Genomic DNA, 21,391 nt, shown 5'->3' on the forward strand with positions numbered 1-21,391 from the left:
ATGGTCCTTTTTTGTTTCTACTTGGTTGATTTCTGGCTCTGAGTTTGATTATTTCCTGCCTTCTACTCCTCCTGGGTGTATTTGCTTCTTTTTGTTCTAGAGCTTTTAGGTGTGCTGTCAAGCTGCTGACATATGCTCTTTCCTGTTTCTTTCTGCAGACACTCAGCGCTATGAGTTTTCCTCTTAGCACAGCTTTCATTGTGTCCCATAAGTTTGGGTATGTTGTATCTTCATTTTCATTAAATTCTAAAAAGTCTTTAATTTCTTTCTTTATTTCTTCCTTGACCAGGTTATCATTGAGTAGAGCATTGTTCAATTTCCACATATATGTGGGCATTCTTCCCTTATTGTTATTGAAGACCAGTTTTAGGCCGTGGTGGTCCGATAGCACGCATGGGATTATTTCTATCTTTCTGTACCTGTTGAGGCCCATTTTTTGACCAATTATATGGTCAATTTTGGAGAAAGTACCATGAGGAGCTGAGAAGAAGGTATATCCTTTTGCTTTAGGATAGAATGTTCTATAAATATCTGTTAAGTCCATTTGGCTCATGACTTCTCTTAGTCTTTCTACGTCTCTGTTTAATTTCTGTTTCCATGATCTGTCCATTGATGAGAGTGGGGTGTTGAAATCTCCTACTATTATTGTGTGAGGTGTAATGTGTGTTTTGAGCTTTAGTAAGGTTTCTTTTACGTATGTAGGTGCCCTTGTATTTGGGGCATAGATATTTAGGATTGAGAGTTCATCTTGGTGGATTTTTCCTTTGATGAATATGAAGTGTCCTTCCTTATCTTTTTTGATGACTTTTAGTTGATAATTGATTTTATCTGATATTAGAATGGCTACTCCAGCTTGCTTCTTCTGACCATTTGTTGGAAAGTTGTTTTCCAGCCTTTCACTCTGAGGTAGTGTCTGTCTTTGTCTCTGAGAGGTCGTTTCCTGTAGGCAGCAGAATGCAGGGTCCTCGTTATGTATCCAGTTTGTTAATCTATGTCTTTTTTATTGGGAGTTGAGGCCATTGATGTTGAGAGATATTAAGGAATAGTGATTATTGCTTCCTGTTGTATTCATATTTGGATGTGAGGTTATGTTTGTGTGCTTTTCTTCTCTTTGTTTTTTTGCCAAGGCGCTTAGTTTCTTGCTTCTTCTAGGGTATAGCTTGCCTCCTTATGTTGGGCTTTACCATTTATTATCCTTTGTAGTGCTGGATTTGTAGAAAGATATTGTGTAAATTTGGTTTTGTCATGGAATATCTTGGTTTCTCCATCTATGTTGATTGAGAGTTTTGCAGGATACAGTAACCTGTTCTGGCATTTGTGTTCTCTTAGGGTCTCGTATGACATCAGTCCAGGATCTTCTGGCCTTCATAGTTTCTGGCGAAAAGTCTGGTGTGATTCTGATAGGTCTGCCTTTATATGTTACTTGACCTTTTTCCCTTACTGCTTTTAATATTCTTTCTTTATTTTGTGCGTTTGGTGTTTTTTGACTATTATGTGACGGAGGTGTTTCTTTTCTGGTCCAATCTATTTGGAGTTCTGTAGGCTTCTTGTATGCCTATGGGCATCTCTTTTTTAGGTTAGGGAAGTTTTCTTCTATGATTTTGTTGAAGATATTTACTGGTCCTTTGAGCTGGGAGTCTTCACTCTCTTCTATACCTATTATCCTTAGGTTTGATCTTTCTCATTGAGTCCTGGATTTCCTGTATGTTTTGGACCAGTAGCTTTTTTCCGCTTTTACATTATCTTTGACAGTTGAGTCAATGATTTCTATGGAATCTTCTGCTCCTGAGATTCTCTCTTCCATCTCTTGTATTCTGTTGGTGATGCTTGTATCTACAGATCCTTGTCTCTTCTTTTGGTTTTCTATATCCAGGGTTGTTTCCATGTGTTCTTTCTTGATTGCTTCTATTTCTATTTTTAATTCCTTCAACTGTTTGATTGTGTTTTCCTGGAATTCTTTCAGGGATTTTTGTGACTCCTCTCTGTAGGCTTCTACTTGTTTGTTTATGTTTTCCTGTATTTCTCTAAGGGAGTTCTTCATGTCTTTCTTGAAGTCCTCCAACATCATGATCAAATATGATTTTGAAACTAGATCTTGCTTTTCTGGTGTGTTTGGATATTCCGTGTTTGCTTTGGTGGGAGAATTGGGCTCCGATGATGCCATGTAGTCTTGGTTTCTGTTGCTTGGGTTCCTGCGCTTGCCTTTTGCCATCAGATTATCTCTAGTGTTACTTTGTTCTGCTATTTCTGACAGTGGCTAGACTGTCTTATAAGCCTGTGTTTCAGGAGTGCTGTAGACCTGTTTTCCTGTTTTCTTTCAGCCAGTTATGGGGACAGAGTGTTCTGCTTTCGGGCGAGTAGTTTTTCCTCTCTACAGGTCTTCAGCTGTTCCTGTGAGCCTGTGTCTTGAGTTCACCAGGCAAGTCGTTTGTAGCAGAAAAGTTTGTCTTACCTGTGGTCCCCAGGCTCGCGGGGTGTTGCCTATGAGCTCTCCACGGCCTCAGCAGCCAGGAAGATCTGCGCCGCCCCTTCCGGGAGGTTCCGTGCACCAGGGTTCCAGATAGCTTTTGTTTTCCTCTGGGGTCAGTACTGTGTGCAGCATGCAGTCTCTTCTGGTTTCCCAGGCGTGTCCGCCTCTCTGAAGGTTTAGCTCTCCCTCCCACGGGATTTGGGTGCAGAGAACTGTTTATCCAGTCGGTCCCTTCAGGTGCGGTGTCTCAGACGCAGTGGACCTGCTGCTTCTGGGCCCTCCTCTACGGGTACCCAGAGAGTACATTTCCTCTTTTAACTTTAAATTCTAAGTGATGCCCTAGAGAAATGGCCATGCTCAAGATGTAAGCAGAATCAGGATGACACTACACATAAATTTAAAGGATGGGAATAAAGAGTTGTTCCAAAGTTTTGAAAGTGAGGCCAAGTTGAGAGTCTGTCTCTTGGCAAATCATTATCAGTGTGAAGCTGATTGAATGGACACTGAGAAAGTGAACGAGTTCTGCACCAAATATGTATCTGAGTATTTGATTTTTTTCCCCAATGGCGAGGCTGGATTATTTTTCCAGGTATACATTGAGAAGTCTCTTGACTCCTGTGCTGATAGAGATGATCTGTGTATATCACGCCAGGGAATATTAAGGCTGCGGGTAATAGATCCACTCAGTTAAACATACCATGTTCATGAATTGAGGAGGGACAGCTAGGAAAAGAGCGAGCAGACATTTACATTTTACATTTTAGTTTTGTCATCTGAAAGCTCATAAGTGCCACATACCAATTTATGATTTCTGTGAACTTATTTTAAAACAATATGGATTAAAATTTTCTCTCAATGGCAAGCAACACAGTCATAGACGGTCCCTGTTCCAATTGTTAGAAGACACATATGGAGACCAAGGTGCGTGTCTGCTTCAAATGTGCGGTAGGACCCAGGTCCAGTCCCTACATACTTTTTGGCTGGTGGTTCGCTCTCTGTGATCCACCATTGGCCAGGGTAGTTGGCTCTGTCTTCTTGTGTGGTCCCAACCCCTGTGCTCACTCTATTCCCCATTTCTCTCTCTGTCTCTGTCTCTGTCTCTGTCTCTGTCTCTCTGTCTCTGTCTCTCTGTCTCTGTCTCTCTCTCTCTGTCTCTCTCTCTCTCTCTTCTCTCTCTCTCTCTCTCTGTCTCTCTCTCTCTCTCTTTTCTCTCTCTCTCTCTCTCTCTCTCTCTCTCTCTCTCTGATTTAAAACTTACAGAAATTCACCTGTCTGCCTCCTGTGTGCTAGGATTAAGGACATGTGCCACCACCTCCGGTCTTTAAATTCTATTTTTAATACATGTACACAGACATAAAATATTTTAATTGCGTGAGTGAGAAAATAGTCCCTTTACCCGGTGTTAGTTCATGTTGACTATGATCTCAGATATAGCTCTAAAATCCAAACATCTCGATTTAAAGAGTACATTCTTCCTTTGCCAAATGTCATTTTAACAAAGATTATAAAGAAAATAAATGTTTTCAAAATATTGCACCATAGCAGAAAGACAGAGGTATTTAAATTTGGGCATTGGGTCATTGATGAACATTTTGTGCTCCTTATTGTAATTTTTGCAGTTTGTGCTTAGCCATTAGAAATAGCCTATTAGAAATTTATCAGCACAAAAAGCATTCTGCCAAGAGTTGGGTGATGCGACTCAGAAGAGACATGACAATACCAGGAAGAATGATTTTTTTTACCTTGGTCTATTTTTCATTAATCAATGTATTTATTCATTTTACATTCTGATTGCAGTCTTGTTCTTCCAGTCCAACCCTTACTGCTCCTCTCCCCAGCCCCCTCGGAGAAGGGGATGTCCCTCCTTGGGTACTAAACCCCACCTGGCACCTCAAGTTTTTGCAGGAGTAGGCACATCCACTCCCACTGAGGCCAGAGAATACAGCCCTGGAAGGAGAACAGGATCCAAAAGCAGGCAACAGTCAGGGACAGCACACACTCCAGTTGTTGGGGGATCATCATGGAGACCAAGATACACATCTGCTACATATGTGTAGGAAGCCTCCGTCCAGTCCTTGTATACTTTTTAATTGGTTAAAGATATCAAGGAACAAAACAAAATCATTTTATGCCTTAATTACATGCTAGGGTTACTAAAGAGAACAAGGTCACCACTGTGTTTTCGAAACCTGGGCAGCGAAAAGAAAGTGGAAAAAGCAGCCTCCATACTGCGAGGAAAAAGGAAAGCTAGTGTAAGGTTAAAAACATGAGTATCAGGATGATGCGTAAGGCCATATTTACACAGAAACCACTTCTATCCACCCATGAGGACATATAGACTCACTAATATTACTAATACATTGAAAAGAACCAATACCTTCCGTGAGATTCAATTGCCAAAAGGGTGATATTGAATCAATAGGAATGACTGCATGAAAACATTGTCCAGGTCTGTCCATTGCCTAGCATGGCACTGATGTGGAAGGAATTTGTTTCACAGTCCTCGTACAGGCAATATTACTGTCAAGAAGATGGGGAATGCTTGCTCAAGAAGACAAAATGCTGTAGAAAGTTGTTTGTTTAAGTTGTTTCATGTATAAAGTAGAAAGGAAAAAGAAAAGACAAAATCTCAGTTTTAATTTTGTGTTTGTCAGTTATAAATTAAAGCAAACAGATTGGCACACATTTATCCAGTTACCCAAAGATATAAAAATGGCATCCGAATACAGACGGTGTTCCCTCCAGTACAACCCCTAAGTGAATGGTATTCTACCAGTTACATGGACCAAGATTTAGTAGCTTTTGGTTATCTTTCATGGAAAATAAAGTTATTTTTCAACATTTCTTCTCGTATTGTAGTAGATTATTAGAAGCAATGTTAAATGTATTTGGAGGAAAAGTAGCATTTCTTGATGTAAGGCAGTTCCCCAACCTTTCTGACGGCTGTGAAAGTGAACACAAGTTTTCCCACAAAAGTGTCCCCTAGCCACAAAGAGGATGACTCGAAAAATTCTGAAATAAAAAAAAGCAATAGTTTTCAACCCTTTAATATCACTAAAACTTAATATGTACCTCTCAAAAATTTCATATCCCTTCCAAGTAACTTTAAGGTGAAAGTTATGATTCTGTAAGAATTTATTTAGGGAGTTACTACAATAGGCTTCATGCGTTTCTGTGTTTTATGTCGACAACATTTAAATATGAGCACTGAATTTTTATTTCTTCATCAACTAGAAAACTGTCATGCAACCAAAAGACCCTGGGGGAAACAGACTTTGCCAGAGGCTGTTCTTCTCTGTTAGCTATGGCAATGATCACCTAGGCTGACCCAGTAATGACATCACATTACCACATTTTCCCAACTGTGAACCGACTCCAGTTCACTGGCTGTGTTACTGCCAATGCAACTACTCCTCTTAGATATAGAGATCATAACTTTCACACATATTGTTCCCATTAGAATGCATCCCATGTGCAGAACCCACTAGAATCAGACACTACCTGCTATGATCAGGGAAAGCAGGGAAGAGGAACTGACTGTGATAGCATTAGTGTTGCAGCTGCCTAGCACCCATGCTGTAGGGATAATACACCAACGGATAGAAACGATGATGCCTCGGCTTCAGAGAGCTGCACATAAATTAACCCAACAGGACACTAACCAACTTCCTAGGTACTTAACATGTGATACATACACAGGTCATGAACATATTAATATAAGTGGACATCTGGACAAGCATGGGTCATTCATGCCAATTATACATTTTGCTTGATTTAGTATCAACAGGTAGAGACCAGGATTATAGCCCAAGTGTCATACCTAGTTTGGGGTAAAGTGAGGAATTATAGATCTCTGTCAGATGCTCAGAGAAAAGCAAATTTTCACATGTCATCAGGAAATACATGCATCTTTTCCACTCGAATATTATTTTAATTGATTAATATTCTTACAGTCCTCTTCAATGATCAAGAAGAAAACTGGGGCCTGGGGAGCTCTCAGTAACTGATGAGGGAGAAGAACATAAGCCAAGGCCAGGTCAGGAGCAGAACCCCTTATTCCATTCTCTGAACCACCTCATGCTGTAAACGATCAAGAGTTCATTGATCATCAATGATCTTTACCTCAGATCATCTGCCTGATGCCTTCTCACAGACCATGATATCATCTAACCTTGTGGTGTGTGTAGACCTCTCGCTGAAGTAACTGTCACGTGGATTATTTCCTAATCCCTACATCTGGAGTACTGGCTGTCTTTGTACCTCAGGGTTGCTAACCCTTGAACCCTTAACAGTGTTCAGGAGCCTGCTGGATAAACAATTGTCCTATCGCATTTATAAAAAATATATGTAGATCTACATTACTCTTTAATAAAGAAACTGATGTGTTTACCATCATAAATCTAAGTCATACTTGCTTCCAAAGAATTCATTAAATATAAATTATACAAATATAAAGTGTCTTGTTAACACCACTAGTGACATTAGCACTGGGTACAAAGTGAAAGATTCAGTTTTCTCGAGTCACTGTTTTTATTTTCTTTGAACTCTATTTAAGACATGTTTAGATCTTCTTGAATCTTTGACAAAGCTACCTCCACTGTTTTTGTGACTGAATGATTGAGCTCACAATAAAAAAGTCTTAAGCACGTGAACAGTAAAAACTGAAATGATACATTATTTACTAACGTGGAACCCAATCCATCACTGGGAAGGCAGCTCAAAGTGAAAGAAAAAGATTAATCTATAAGTAACTATAAAGTTGTCTAATACAACTGTGAAGAAAAAAACATGACGACGTGAAAAATAACCTTCGTTGCTATCAAGGAAGCGCAGAATGTGCAGCTCATGAAACACTGAGAAATTGCGTTCCAATAATCTGGAAGGACATGTGAAATAGTTATATGTTGTTTACGCATATCCCTGTGTCATGGCGCTAGCCCTTGTTGAGATAGCAACCTGGCTCAGGAAAAGTATCAATACTTCATAGCTAGAATAAGTGGAAAGACTCAAGGCAATCTGATTCCTGAGGAAGCTTTTCTCCTCCTTCTTTATCGCACTGAAAACTGATAAGCTGTCTCAGCCAGAAAAGTGCACAGATCCCGTGAGATGTAATATGTCATGACAAACTCTCTACATATGACCATTGCTGGGTGGCTTCTGCTGGAAAACCTTCTGAAAATCCACGATCCCCTTAGTGAATGGACTTTGAATAGTTTCTCTTGATGATGTTTCTAAATTGTACATATCAAAACTATTTTGGCTTAAGGCCAAAATGAATAAAATTATAGTGTACTATATCTCAGTTCTGCTGTTATAGTATATACTGTATCTTCACAGGCCAAGGTAAGCTGAGAGATGCCACAGTCTCTGTTCTACTAAGAGCATTTTTAATAGTTAAAGTAGAAAGCTTAAGAAGCATAAGGAAAAAACAGAACAAAACAGAGAGCTAGGAAAAGAAACAGAGTCTTACACCACATTCTCATGCTGCTTCAATAGCCTATCTCAGCCCGAGGTCCCAAGTTCTTAAACTGTAGGCCTACCCAATGGAGGGGACCCATAACAAAATATAGGAGGTTTTGAAATAATTAACACCTAAAATTTAACTCAATGAATTAAAATTAATTACTTAATGAAAGTGTTTCCAGCAGGATTTCCATGTTTCTTCGCAAAGCACTAGTGCAGCCGTGGCCCTACACACACTCGGAACACTGTGCATGGTGTCACACTGCAGAGTTAATGGGAAATACGGCCTGGGCCCCTTAGATTCAAGAGCACTGTATGCTATGGATTAGAGTCTTTTCTGTGCCCAGGAACTTTCCTGATCTCTTAGAAATACAATGGTTTTCAGAAACCAGATTATCCATATTTTCCTACTGTCATTTTTAATGCATGGAGGCACCTGAATCCTGAATTATGCTATGTCAAATTTTTCAACTTACAAATAATGTCACTTACTGCTTAGAGGTTCAAAATAAATCCTCAGGTGCACTTTGTCTTTGGCTTAGGTTAGAATTTCCAGTAATTTCTGAAATGGTCCTAAACGTTCTTCTGACATCTTGGACCACGTATTTATATGACACAGGATTCTCAGCATTAATGATTATGCAAGACAAAAAAAATCATAAACCCCAAAAACCATCAAGTATGTTCTAAGTCTCTAAGTACCTAATGTTTTGCTAATATTTAGTTATCTATATAAGAATGAACAAGTATATGCTCTTAAATATACAATTTTTTTCTTAATCTGGGTGCCTTTACTATGTTAAAACTTCATGCCACAAGCCATCGTGGAAATAAAAGGGTTTATATCATTTTGCAACTGGTAACCCACGATCTAGACAAGTCAGGATGGGGACTGGAGGCAGGAACTCATAAGCCAATGGAGGTGTGATGCTTTCTGGATTTCTCCCAATGACTTGCTGAGTCTGCTTTCTTTTATCATCCGGACCACTATCCCATGGGTGGTACTGCCCTAAGTGAACTGTGCCCTCCCTTGTCACCAGAACTGATAGGACTTCTAACCAAGAGCATTCCATATAAACAGCCTCTGTCATGTAGTCAGCATGTACTGGGCAACCTTGTGCCTTGTGAGTCAGAACCCTTACAGTTCTGATCTGCTGTCTGACCCAAGAGAAATCATCTAAACCTTTTTAAAGTGTCAGATTTCTTTATGTGGAAAATGGGACAGCAAGTGTTCCTCTCTCACATATTTCTGAATAGTTAATGTAAAGTAAGATAATGCATGGTTAGTTTTAGCATAGTTCCCGGCTCCTGTGAGAACTGTTACTTTTATTGTTATTTTCTTTGTGTCCTGCCCTCAGCTCAGTAGTTTATCTCAACGTACATCACGTCTTCAGAAAGTCTTTGCTGTACTGAGTTGGTTGAAGGATTTTTACATTGTAATAGGGCAGTTGGTCCCCTTGCTAATTTCTCTCCCTCCCCAAAGGGAGAAACCACATGTCAGACCACTGCTTTCGCTTTGAACATCTTGTCTATCCCTTAGTTGTAAAATAATTTCACTGAGTTCCCACATTTTTAACCCGTTCTCATTTGAAAATGGTTGGTTTACCCTAATGTGTCCCAGGAACTCAGAGTCACCTGTTCAATTAAGACTGATTGTTATAATTAATGAATGTTATTATTTTGAAGCTTAAAGATTTTTATTTTCATTTACCATATGCACACAGGGCCTCAACTCCTCTTTATACTCTAGGTATCCAGTGTTATTTTCTTGAGTGGCTGACATTTACTTCCTAGCTTACTTTGTGCCTTTTTCATTGGATATCTGCTTATAAGGAAAGGCCCGGTCCTTCCTTCTTTACAGCCCTTCCTTCTAAGACACCAAAGCTACCCAGGTCCAGAATGCTCAGGAAACTCAAATGTTGGACAAGTGAAGAAATATGAAAAGGTATAGATGAAGTAATTTAAACATGCTACAATCATGTCTCCTTTAAAGGAGCAGAATAATCATAAAACATGTTGATTCAATAAGAATCAATCATGTAGTTGCCAGAGTGCAATTTTCAGTATAAAGGATCCCATCACTTTGGAAGTACACTGATACTTTTGAAGTAACTTGCTAAGTTTACTTACTTAAAGGCATACTCACTCAGCCAAGAGACATAAGGAATTACTGGTCATATGACCTTTGATATATAATTCCTCAGTTTCCTCATCTGTGATATGGAAATAACAATAAGACATAGTATTATGAGGAGGATAAACACTTTATTGAACAGAAAACTCTTACATTAGTTTCAGGCACTTGACAAATATTACAAAATTACTGACTCCAGCATTACTGTCCTGAAGGTTAAATGTTAAGAATAATGTTTCAGTGTCACATATTTCATTGAAGGTCAATGAAGCTAGGAGAATATTTAGAAGTCAGATTAAAAGAGACCAGGCAAAGTATGAAAGAAATACACCACACTAACATTTTGGAATTTTGCTTGCTTTCATTTTTTGAAAAAGGAAAAGCCCAGTGTGAGCTCATAGAGCGTTTTATTGTCTCTGATTACACAAGATCCCTGGTGACCTTCACAAGTGAAATTTCGGAGCACGTTGCAATGTCCGGGGTGAGGAAGCCAGATGGAAGCACTTAGAGAGAAAAAGGGATGGCAGGGCGTGGAAGTAACGTGTCAGATCATCTCAGGAAGCCCAGCTGTGGAACAGAAAAGGCTGCGGTATGAGGAGGTAGAGAAGGTTTATGTCGCGTGCACCATTTTAATATATGGGAGAAGTTATTCATTTAGAAAAAAGCCTGAGTTCTGATGAGACTCATTCATAAGGCATAAGAATTCGGAAGGAAGAGTTGTGCGGTCATTGATGAGATGAAGGAAACAGAGGAAAGAAGTGCACACTGTGCGTATTGTAGAGAGCCCTTCACCTTTACCTCTGAGCGGGAAGGGAATTCAAAGATCACTGCCAGTGCTGATAAGACTTGACAGTCGGTCACTTGTTCGCATCTGTTTTCTTTTCCTTTTTGAGGCAAGTCATTATCAAAGTGCCAAGGACCAGGGGAAGCATGATCACAGGATGAAGGGGTTTTCTTAATCTTTCAAGCCAATGAGAGAAAGCTTTCCAGTGAGTCAGAAGGGCAGTACTAGGCTTCAGAATCTATCAAAGGCAGGTAATTGTTAACTCACTGAGCTATCAATTTGCCTTGTTAGTTTTTCTTCAGATACCTGGGTAGAACTCAAAAAGAGAAGTAGTACAAAGTGAGAAAATACAAGCTTTAAAAAGAAAAATGCAGTTAATATTTTCAAGGCGGTGAGCTATAATGTTTAATCTCTGTAGTTATCAAAAATTTAAAAATGTAGACTATGACATTGCAGTTTATGAATTTATCAGAACAAAAATCATAGTGCCCTATGTTGATCAAGATCTTTATAACCCAAGTTGAAATGAGTGCATGCAAAGCAGTTTAGCCATGTCTAAAACAATGAAAAATTGCATAACATTTCATAAAATAATTCTAATTCTGGAAGCCTAGTCTAATAAGTTAATTGTGTTTAAAAATATTATATCATTAGAAGTGTCCTTTGTCATAACAAAAATTTTAAAACCACAATTAATCAATAAGAAAGTGATTTAGTAAAGTTTTATCTACTTAGTAGATAACTTATTCAGTAGAAAAGTAGACAGCTGTTATAAGCACAATAAGATTATGTACATCAATGCATTGTTATTGCAAGGCCACACATGGATTATGCTATTATCCATGTGTTCTCCACCAATCAATTAATACACCACATAACATTAATCCTTATATTTCACATTTTCTTAGACTTTCCTTATTTAAAGACTGAAATGTTTGGAAAATGATGATTGGGTATTTTGTAGGCTGCCCCATGACTGGAATTTGTCTAACACTTTCCTTATGATTAGATGGGATTCCATAGGATGTCCTCCATAATTCTTGGGCATTTGAATATGTGCTCCTCATTAAGGTGTGGCCTTAAGGTACCCATGGGTACCTCAGGTTCCCATATTCATGTACTGAGTTGGGTTTACAAGAGTTCTAGAGGTTGAAAATCAGGTCTCCATGGTTGCACAGCAAATAAATGCTTTACTTCTGAGCAATTACTCAGCTTAGTTTTGTTATTAAATCACTGTCCTAATGTCTTAGTTTGCAAAAATGCCAAGATTATCTTTTGTCTTTTTTGCTATAGTCTACCTATTATAGACTTGGCCACTTCCTCAAGAATCTTGATTCCTTGTAGCAAAGGAAATTAGACATACCAACATCTCTGTACTAGTTATGTTGTGCCCCGGAAGTGTTGGCACATCTAAATATCCATTGGTTGAGAGAAAAATAACCACACAGACTGCTCTAGCTTATTTTTCCTTTAGGGGTCATATGATTGGTCATGTGATCATGTCTAATAGGGTAATTTCTAGAGGGCATATTGTATATTATTGACCTTTACCATATGATCTGAAAGCAGAACTTTTTCATATCAGGAGAAGTCCAGATTCTGGTTGTGACAAAATCACATAATCATATTATTCCAAGGTATTCCCACTAAATCGTGAACTTATCAAATAATCACAGGAGATACAGCAATGCAAGGTGCACATTATCAGGACCTTGAGATTTGGAGTGTTATATGGTTCATAGTTTCTTATTGTCTCCTTTATATCCCAGAAAGGTATGTATAGGTTTTTTTTTTTCCTGTTGACCACACAGAAAAGAAAAGCCAAAGTGTATAGCAAGGGCTTATTAACAACTCTAACTTGGCAAAACTCTTTTATTTTTCTTTAAGATTTATTTGTTTTATATAAGTACACTGTACACTGTAGCTATCTTCAGACACACCAGAAGAGGGCGTCAAATACCATCACAGATGGTTGTGAGCCACCATGTGGTAGCTGGGAATTGAACTCAGGACCTCTGGAAGAGCAGTCAGTACTCCCAACCACTGAGCCAACTCTCCAGCCCAGCAATGCTCTTACTATTCCAAAAAATATTAAGGCAAAAACGTCAGCCATTGTTCAGGCTTCTATTTCAGTCAAGTAATTGATTTTGTGCTCCAGGTCACTTCTCTCCTACCTATGCACTAGCCAAAGTCAACCTCCCCAGAGGGTTACCGTAGTGAGGCCCACTGCTTAGCAAATCTTCTTCCCTTTATCATCCAGAAGGACACTAAAAACATTGAAGTTGAATATGGTCATTTAAACTGGACATAACACATGCAGTCATAAAGTCCATCAAGAAGCTTAGCATCATTGATGCTTCACATCAAAAGCAAAATGTTCCAAGTTAAATCTCTATGTCACGAGATCCTGTATGAAGCTGTGCCTTTATCTGCAGGTAGACTCCAAATGTAGTAAAATGCTGTGAAAAGGCATAGCAGATCCTGCGCATCTCCCTTCTCTGTCAGGAATCCTATAAGAATCTTACCTTCTGCTCCACTTAAATAAAAACCAAGGTTATGTATGCTACCACTACATTCAAAGAGGTGCTGGCTAGGATGAAGGGTGAGCTCAATATCTCTTCCAAGTAGACAGTTAATGTGACTCATCAACCAAATTATTTAGATAGATGTCAGGGGGACCCAATGGAAATCTGTGTATGCTTTCCCATTCAACTATCACTCAATATAAAGTAACATCTTGCTAAAAAAATATAATGATAACAAGATAAAGCACGATGTGGGGTCATGCAATACTCAAAACCTCTTCAAATACACTTGAAAACCATCCATCATACCCCAATCCAGAACATCCCGTATACCTGAAGAGTGTAAAGATGGCTAGGTAAACTGGGGTTTGATTTATAATTCAGATTCTAGACGTATCTGATAAATGTTTAACATAGTTATGTATTTCTTAAAATTCATGAAAAAAGATAATGTAAGCAAAAATTGAAGTTTTTAAAAATAAAGTCCAGCAGACATGATAAAAATAAAATTACAATAACAAAAATTAAAATACTCATTAAACATCAAGAGTAAAGGAGTTATGAAATAATCAATCTGTCATATTTGAGAACAAAAGAATAGAATTTGCCATTACTGAAAACGAAAGAAACCAAGGGTCTCATAATCTCAGAGACCCATGGAACAATATGAAAAGTGCTAATATCTGTGTCATCAGACTTCTAGTGTGAAAAGGGAGCAAGCGAGGCACAAGGCTTTAAGAAATAGTAGACAACATCTTCAAATTGCCAGAAGTAGTAAACTGGAGACCCAAGTGCTAACTAATGTGAGTCCCAAGTAGCACAAGCACGTGCTAGATATTCAAATGGACATAACTGTTAACATTCTAGGGAGAAAAACACAAAAGACTTAGAAAAACAGAAAGTTACACATTTTATCAATTCAATTGACAACAGATCTCAAATCAGAAACTACATAAGCCTTAAGTATTTGCATAATGTATTTGAAGTATTGAAAAGAAGAAAATGGCCAGGGATTCAGCTTAGTCATCAAGAGTGTCCAGCAAGAACCACTTTAACATCTGGTGTAGTACTTCACACTTGTAATCCCAACACTTGAGAGGTGGAAGGAAATACGGTCATTTCTGGCTACCTAAAAAGAGTTTGACACCAGCCTGGGCTACAAGAACCCCTGCCCTTAAAGAGAGTAGAGAAAGAGAAGAAGAAAAAAAGAAAGGAAGGAAGGAAGGAGAAAAGGAAGGAAGGAGAGAAGGAAGAAGGGAGGAGAGAAGGAGGGAATGAGGAAGGGAGGAAGGGAAAAAGGAGGAAAAGCAAGGAAGGAAAGCAAGGGGGACGGAGGTGGAAGGGATGGAAGAAATTGCCACTTATCATTTTATTTCTAATTTGACCTTGTTTGACTTTTCTTAACATGCCATTAGCTACCTTTTCTATATCTGAGATTGCAATCACATTTTTTAATACAGTTGGGCTACAAAATTAATTTTCAAAGTAACAGTGACCTTTCTAAATTGCACACAAATCTTTAATGCACAGGGATTATAGTACATAAAGCAAATTTTATGTACTATAACACAATGGTTCTAGTTAAAAACTAGTCAATGGATGATCATATTGAGAACTAAATCTCGACACCTTTGCCCTCAGGCATAAACCATCCCTTAGCTCGTGTTGCCTTTGCATTGACGTCTTTTTTTAACACAATTCTGAACTCGTTTGACCTCTTGTGTATAGCCTTCTTTTCTTTCCTGTACCAAGTCTTTTTATTTATCCTGCTAGCATATATTTGTCTTCTCTTGGCTTCAAAAACTCATTCTTCCTTCCTACTTCACACACTATGCAAGGCTGCATGATTAAGAGGTTCTGGTAGAATTCCTTCTATTTTACAGATTTATAGCAATTTCAGGGATTAAAATCTACCTGTACCTCTTCAGTGCATTCCACAATAATTCGTCCTGCAATTGTTGATTAAAATTGGGTCTTCAATGCATGAAATTAAAATTCTTACTATAACAATGCTATGTAGCTAAGTAACGGGCATATGTGGTGAGGGTTAACTAATGTATATTGAGTATGAGGAATTAATGGTCAACTTAAAATCTTGTTTGAATCTCTTCACAATGATTCTATCAAATATATTTGTGATTTACAAAACATTAAGGTATTGAGGTTATACACTTGATTCAATAGGGAAATTTTTAATGATACATCAATATTTGAATATTCCTCAAAGTGTGTAAGATTATCCATCTGGCTTGAGAGCCAGTCACAAGACCTTTTGATGGTGTTGATGTCTGACCCAATCTTGTAGCATGTAACTTTTCAATAAATACTCATTGCGTCATAATACGATCCATAATTGAAGGAAGGGTAGAAAGCTTAGCAATCCATGTTTTCAGTGTGAGTTTAACCCAGTTATAGAGGTGATTTGAGATATATCCCTATCAGCTTTCTTCCCCATATAGTGGAATAACAGTGAGTAATATTCTAAAGACTCTCAGAACACCTCTGAAGGACTAACAGCCATGTACAAGAGTGACTTATTCAGATCCATGACTCGATTTGCTTTCTTCCAGACCCTTTCCCCAAGTTTCTATCCTATTCTTTAGATTAGTAGGATAACTTACTCCACAGAATGTATGCACATTTGATGTCTTATCTCGGATTCAGTTGCTGGAAGTGCAAACTAATAAATCGCAAACTCCTTTTGACTAATAGTGCTGTCTTACAGAACAATAAATGGCAGTATTGCAAAGGAATGTTGTAAAATATGTCATTCTTTGTAGGTCATACAGACCTCAAATCAACACCAACTTGAATTTACAAAGAAACATTTTTTTTATATGAATGACTTATGGGTAGAACAAAGTAGAAATAATGTCACTTGTGTTCTACTCATGGAGGCTTGACATTTGTGGGCAGGTGGTGTCTAACAGGTATGACTATAATTTAAGAAGCTTGCTTCATTAGTCATCAGGAAGTTGCTATTATTAGTTTGCATGTTTGCCCTCAAGACATTAGGGTTTCATTTGTTTTAGCTTACTGTAATATCCATCCACCTTTGTTACTAATACTTAATGGACATAGTCTACCTTCACCACCTTATTTAAAAATCTACACGCAGGCACACACAAGAGAGAGAGAGAGAGAGAGAGAGAGAGAGAGAGAGAGAGAGAGAGAGAGAGAGAGAGACTGTGTGTGACAGAATTTGAAAAGGCATCAAAGGTGTCTGGGAAATGGCCTTCAAAGGGGTTCTTATGCTTGTTTTATTAATAATTAGATTTAGCAAAATTTTTGAAATTGTGAATGAAGAATGCTACATGGAAATCCAGTGATGAAGCTAAATTAGTAAAATAAAGTAAAAAACTAATTAGAAAATGTGAACCCCAGAACACATGAAACTCAAGATGATCAAAATGTGAATTCTTCACTCCTTCTTTAAAAGGGGAACAAGAATACCTTTGACAGGAATAGGGAGGCAAAGATTAAAACAGAGGCTGAAGGAACACCCATTCAGAGCCTGCCCCACATGTGGCCCATACATATACAGCCACCCAATTAGACAAGATGGATGAAGCAAAGAAGTGCAGGCCGACAGGAACCGGATGTAGATCTCTCCTGAGAGACACAGCCAGAATACAGCAAATACATAGGCAAATGCCAGCAGCAAACCACTGAACGGAGAACGGTTGAAGGAATCAGAGAAAGGACTGGAAGAGCTTGAAGGGGCTCGAGACCCCACATGAACAACAATGCCAACAACCAGAGCTTCCAGGACTAAGCCACTACCCAAAGACTATACATGGACTGACCCTGGCTCCAACCTCATAGGTAGCAATGAATATCCTAGTAAGATCACCAGTGGAAGGGGAAGCCCTTGGTCCTGCTAAGACTGAACCCCCAGTGAACGTGATTGTTGTGGGAGGCAATGGGGGGAGGATGGGAGGGAACACCCATATAGAAGGGAAGGGGGAGGGGCTAGGAGGATGTTGGCCCGGAAACCGGGAAAGGGAAAAACATTCGAAATGTAAATAAAAAATACTCAAGTTAAAAAAAAAAAAAAAAAAGAAAGAAAGAAAGAAAGAAAAGTCAAAAAAAAAAAAAGAACTTAGGAAATAACCTAGAAAATATTAACTACTAATTACCCTGTACTAGGCACCACTACTAATTTTTTACGGTAAAAATATTATAGTTTATGGAAATATATGCTCATAATTTTTTAATATTATTAAATAAATTGAACATGTATGTATTGCATATGTATGTGTAATATCCTTGTTTAGATGTATGTTTGTGCATTTGCATGTCTGTACGTAAATCTACTTGTACATTATAAGTGTGTGTCATTGAAATAAAAAGAAAATGTGAATCCTTTGTGCTAATTTGTTTCCCAACTTACAAAGGATACTGAGCCTTCTAGAAACATTTTGCTTGTTCTGAAGTCTCAAAATGTAATCTGTGGCATTGTTGTAGAGTTATTTATTTCAAACTTATAAAATATATCCTTTCTTATAATTAGAAGATATTGAAGATGCTTACCTAACATGATAAAAAATGAAATCTATGGATACAGATCATTAATATTTCACTGAACACCTACTTTTCAGCTTCCTGAATACCAAGACCTGATGTGTCCAAGAGGCCGTTTCTAGTAGAAACCTGAAGAACATCTCTAAGAAAGAATAATTCAATGAATTGAGAACAAGAAGGTTTCTAATCAGGTAGGAACGCATGATCACCTCAGAAGCTTTTTTAAAATGATGGATGTCTGACTTGTCCTAGGAGGGTTTGCTTTCAATTCCCTTGGAGGTCAAAGTGTTTACCAGAGAGTTCCTTGGAGGGAAGCAAATACAATAACAGCATGATGTTTTCCCCCTTTTTAGCTCATTGTTACTATGTGCACTTAGGTATCTCAGGCCACTTATCTCAGGAGGCTTCAAATGCAGAGTGGTAGATTAACCCATTCCATTTTCTCTCATAAGTCGTTTTCATATGGTGTCTCCATGACCTACAGTTCTTTTTTTTTTTTTTTTTTTTTTTTTTTTTTTTTTTTTTTTCCAATCAAAATCAAGGGCCTTGGTAAAATCAGGTGAGGAGCGGTTTTGGTAGTTATGTAAGGAAAACAACTTGGTTCTTTCTGCTGTGCCTCTAGACTTAGTTTTGATGCTGTGTGGAGTTGGAAGGAAGGAGGATGGGGCATGTCAAAGAGAAGTTTTCGTGTACTTGTATATGTCAGAATCCCACACCCAAATTACTTTTTTATTGGTTATTTTATTTATTTACATTTCAAATGTTGTCCTCCCTCCTGGTTTCCCCTCCACAACCTCTCCATCCCATCCCTCTCCCCTTTGCCTCTATAAGGGTAAACCCCACCTGGCCACCCATTCCTGCCTCACCACTCTAGCATCCCCTCAAGCTGGGGTATCAAGCCTCTATCAAACCAAGGGACTCCCTCCCCATTGATGCCAGATAAGGCCATCCTCTGCTACATAGGTAGATGGAGCCATAGGTCCCTCCATGTGTACTCTTTGGTTGGTGGTTTAGTCCCTGGGAGGTCGGGGTGGTTGGGTTAGTTGATATTGTTTCCTTTGGGGATATAATCTCCTTCAGCTCCTTCAATCTCTCCCCTAATTCTTCCATTGAGGCCCCTGGGCTCAGTCCCGTGGTTAGCTGTAAGTGTCAGCATCTGTATTGATCAGGGTTTGGCACAGTCTCTTAGGGGACAGACAGCAAGCACTTCTTGGCATCAGCAATAGTGTCGGGGGTTCGGTGTCTGCAGATGGGATGGATCCCTAGGTGGGGCAGTCTCTGGATGGCCTTTCTTTCAGTCTCTGCTCCATTATTTGTTCATACAATTCCTTTAGATAGGAACAATTCTGGGTTAAATTTTTTGAGATAGGTGGTGTCCCCATCCCTCAACTGGAGGCTGTTCCGTTCTACTGGAGGTTGTATCTCAGCTTTTTGGGTATTTTGACTAATGTCATCCCACTGGGTCCTGGGAACCTCTTCCTTCCCTGGCACCAGGGACGTTTTAGTAATTACCCCCATTTCTTGATCCCCCACTGCTCTGTTCAATTTCCTGACCCTCTGTACATCTGTCTCTTTCCATACCCCCTCAGGGGGATCCTGACCCCCCTTTCCCCTCTCCCTCATCTCTCCCTCTCAGGTCCCTCTCTTTACCTCCTGTGATTATCTTCTTTCCCCTTCTAAGCAGGATTGAAGCATCCACACTTTGCTCTTCCCTCTTCTTAAGGTTCATATGGTCTGTGAGTTGTATCATGGGAATTCAGAGCTTTAGGGCTAATATCCATTTATCACTGAGTATATACCATGTGTTTTCTTTTGTGTCTGAGTTACCACACTCAGGATGATATTTTATTTTTTTATTTGCAATTTGAGATGGGTGTTTTGGGCACCGAGCCTTTGTATTTTATGAGGCAAAAAAAGCAATGATGTCAATATCGAGGACTATGTTTTCTCATGTGCAATTAAGGGCTCAATTTTTAGCATCACACATGACCTCTAGTTAGCATTTAAAAGACACATGATGGTACCCAATTCCTGTGGGGGGGGGAAGCTGGACTCTCAGAATTGCAGACAATCCTGAGAGGTCAGAGGAGACAACTACTTCTGTTGACATTCCTGGCCCAAGAGGAACCTCCTACCTAACGCCCTCTGGTCACAAGAACCTAGGAACAGTCAGAGGCAGGACCCTTCCAGTTTCTGCCTGTGCCCAGAGCTGAAAGCCAGTCTCCAGGAGCACTGACACACCTGACAGCAAGATAAGATAAACCCTTCTGCTCCAAGCAATCTGCCTGGAGGCTTCAGGATACACAAACCCAGGAACAGCTAACTCTGTTCCTAGATTCGAAGAAAACCGGTCTACAAGTGCTGACACACAGACTTACAGGAGGGTCAAGCTACTGTTAGAGACAGCAAGACAAGCTAACACCAGAGACAACCTGATGGCAAGAGGCAAGCATAGGAACCTCAGCAACAAATGCATCATCAGAGCCCAGTTCTCCCACCAAAACAAATACTGGATATTCAAACACACATGAAAAGCAAGATTTGGATTTAAAAATCACATCTCATGATGATGATAGAGGACTTTAAAAAGGACAGATCATGGAAACAGAAGCTAAACAGAGACATAGAGAAACTAACAGAAGTTATGAACTAAATGTATTTAACAGATATTTATAGAACATTTCATCCTCAAACCAAAGACTATACCTTACTGTCAGCACCTCATGGTACTTTCTCCAGGGTTAACCATATAATTGGTCACAAAACAGGAAATAACTCCCTTAAAGAAATACAGGACAATAGATATAAAGAAGTAGAAACGCTTAAAGAGGAAACACAAAAATCTCTTGAAGAATTGCAGAAAAACACAACCAAACAGGTGAAAGAATTGAACAAAACCATCCAGGATTTAAAAATGGAAATAGAAACAAACAATAACGAAATCACAAAGGGAGACAACCCTGAAGATAGAAAACCTAGGGAAGAGATCAGGATTCATAGACGCAAGAATCACCAACAGAATACAAGAGAAGAGAGAATCTCAGGGGCAGAAGATACCATAGAAAACATCTACAACAACCATCAAAGATAATGTAAAACACAAAATGCTCCTAACCCAAAACATCCAGGAAATCCTGGACACAATTAGAAGATCAAACCTAAGGATAATAGGTGTAGAAGAGAACGAAGACTCCCAAATTAAAGGACCAGCAATTATCATCCACAAAATTATAGAAGAAAACTTCCCTAACCTTAAGAAAGAGATGCCCATAAACATACAAGAAGCCTACAGACTACAAAACAGATTGGGCCAGAAAAAGAAATTTGTCGCTTCATGTAATAGTCAAAACATCAAGAGCAGAAAAGAAAGAAATTATATTAAAAGCAGAAAGGGAAAAAGGTCAAGTAACTTATAAAGGCAAACCTATCAGACTACAGAAGACTTTTTAACAGAGACCATGAAAGCTAGAAGATACTGGACAGATGTCATA

At 38.8% G+C, this 21,391-nt stretch overlaps 1 protein-coding gene across 3 annotated transcripts in view; it reads left to right on the forward strand.

The window, feature by feature from the left end:
- The window catches only part of Pkia (cAMP-dependent protein kinase inhibitor alpha), an 80,915-nt gene that overhangs the window by 30,239 nt on the left and 29,285 nt on the right, over positions 1-21,391 (forward strand). For all 3 annotated transcript variants that reach the window (XM_032898629.1, XM_032898630.1, XM_032898632.1), the window contains exon 2: positions 17,978-18,091. The gene's annotated coding sequence lies outside the window, so the exon portion shown is untranslated. The remainder of the gene's footprint in view (positions 1-17,977; positions 18,092-21,391) is intronic.

This window comes from Rattus rattus, chromosome 3 (assembly GCF_011064425.1).
Source record: "Rattus rattus isolate New Zealand chromosome 3, Rrattus_CSIRO_v1, whole genome shotgun sequence".
NCBI classification, from domain to species: Eukaryota; Metazoa; Chordata; class Mammalia; order Rodentia; family Muridae; genus Rattus; species Rattus rattus.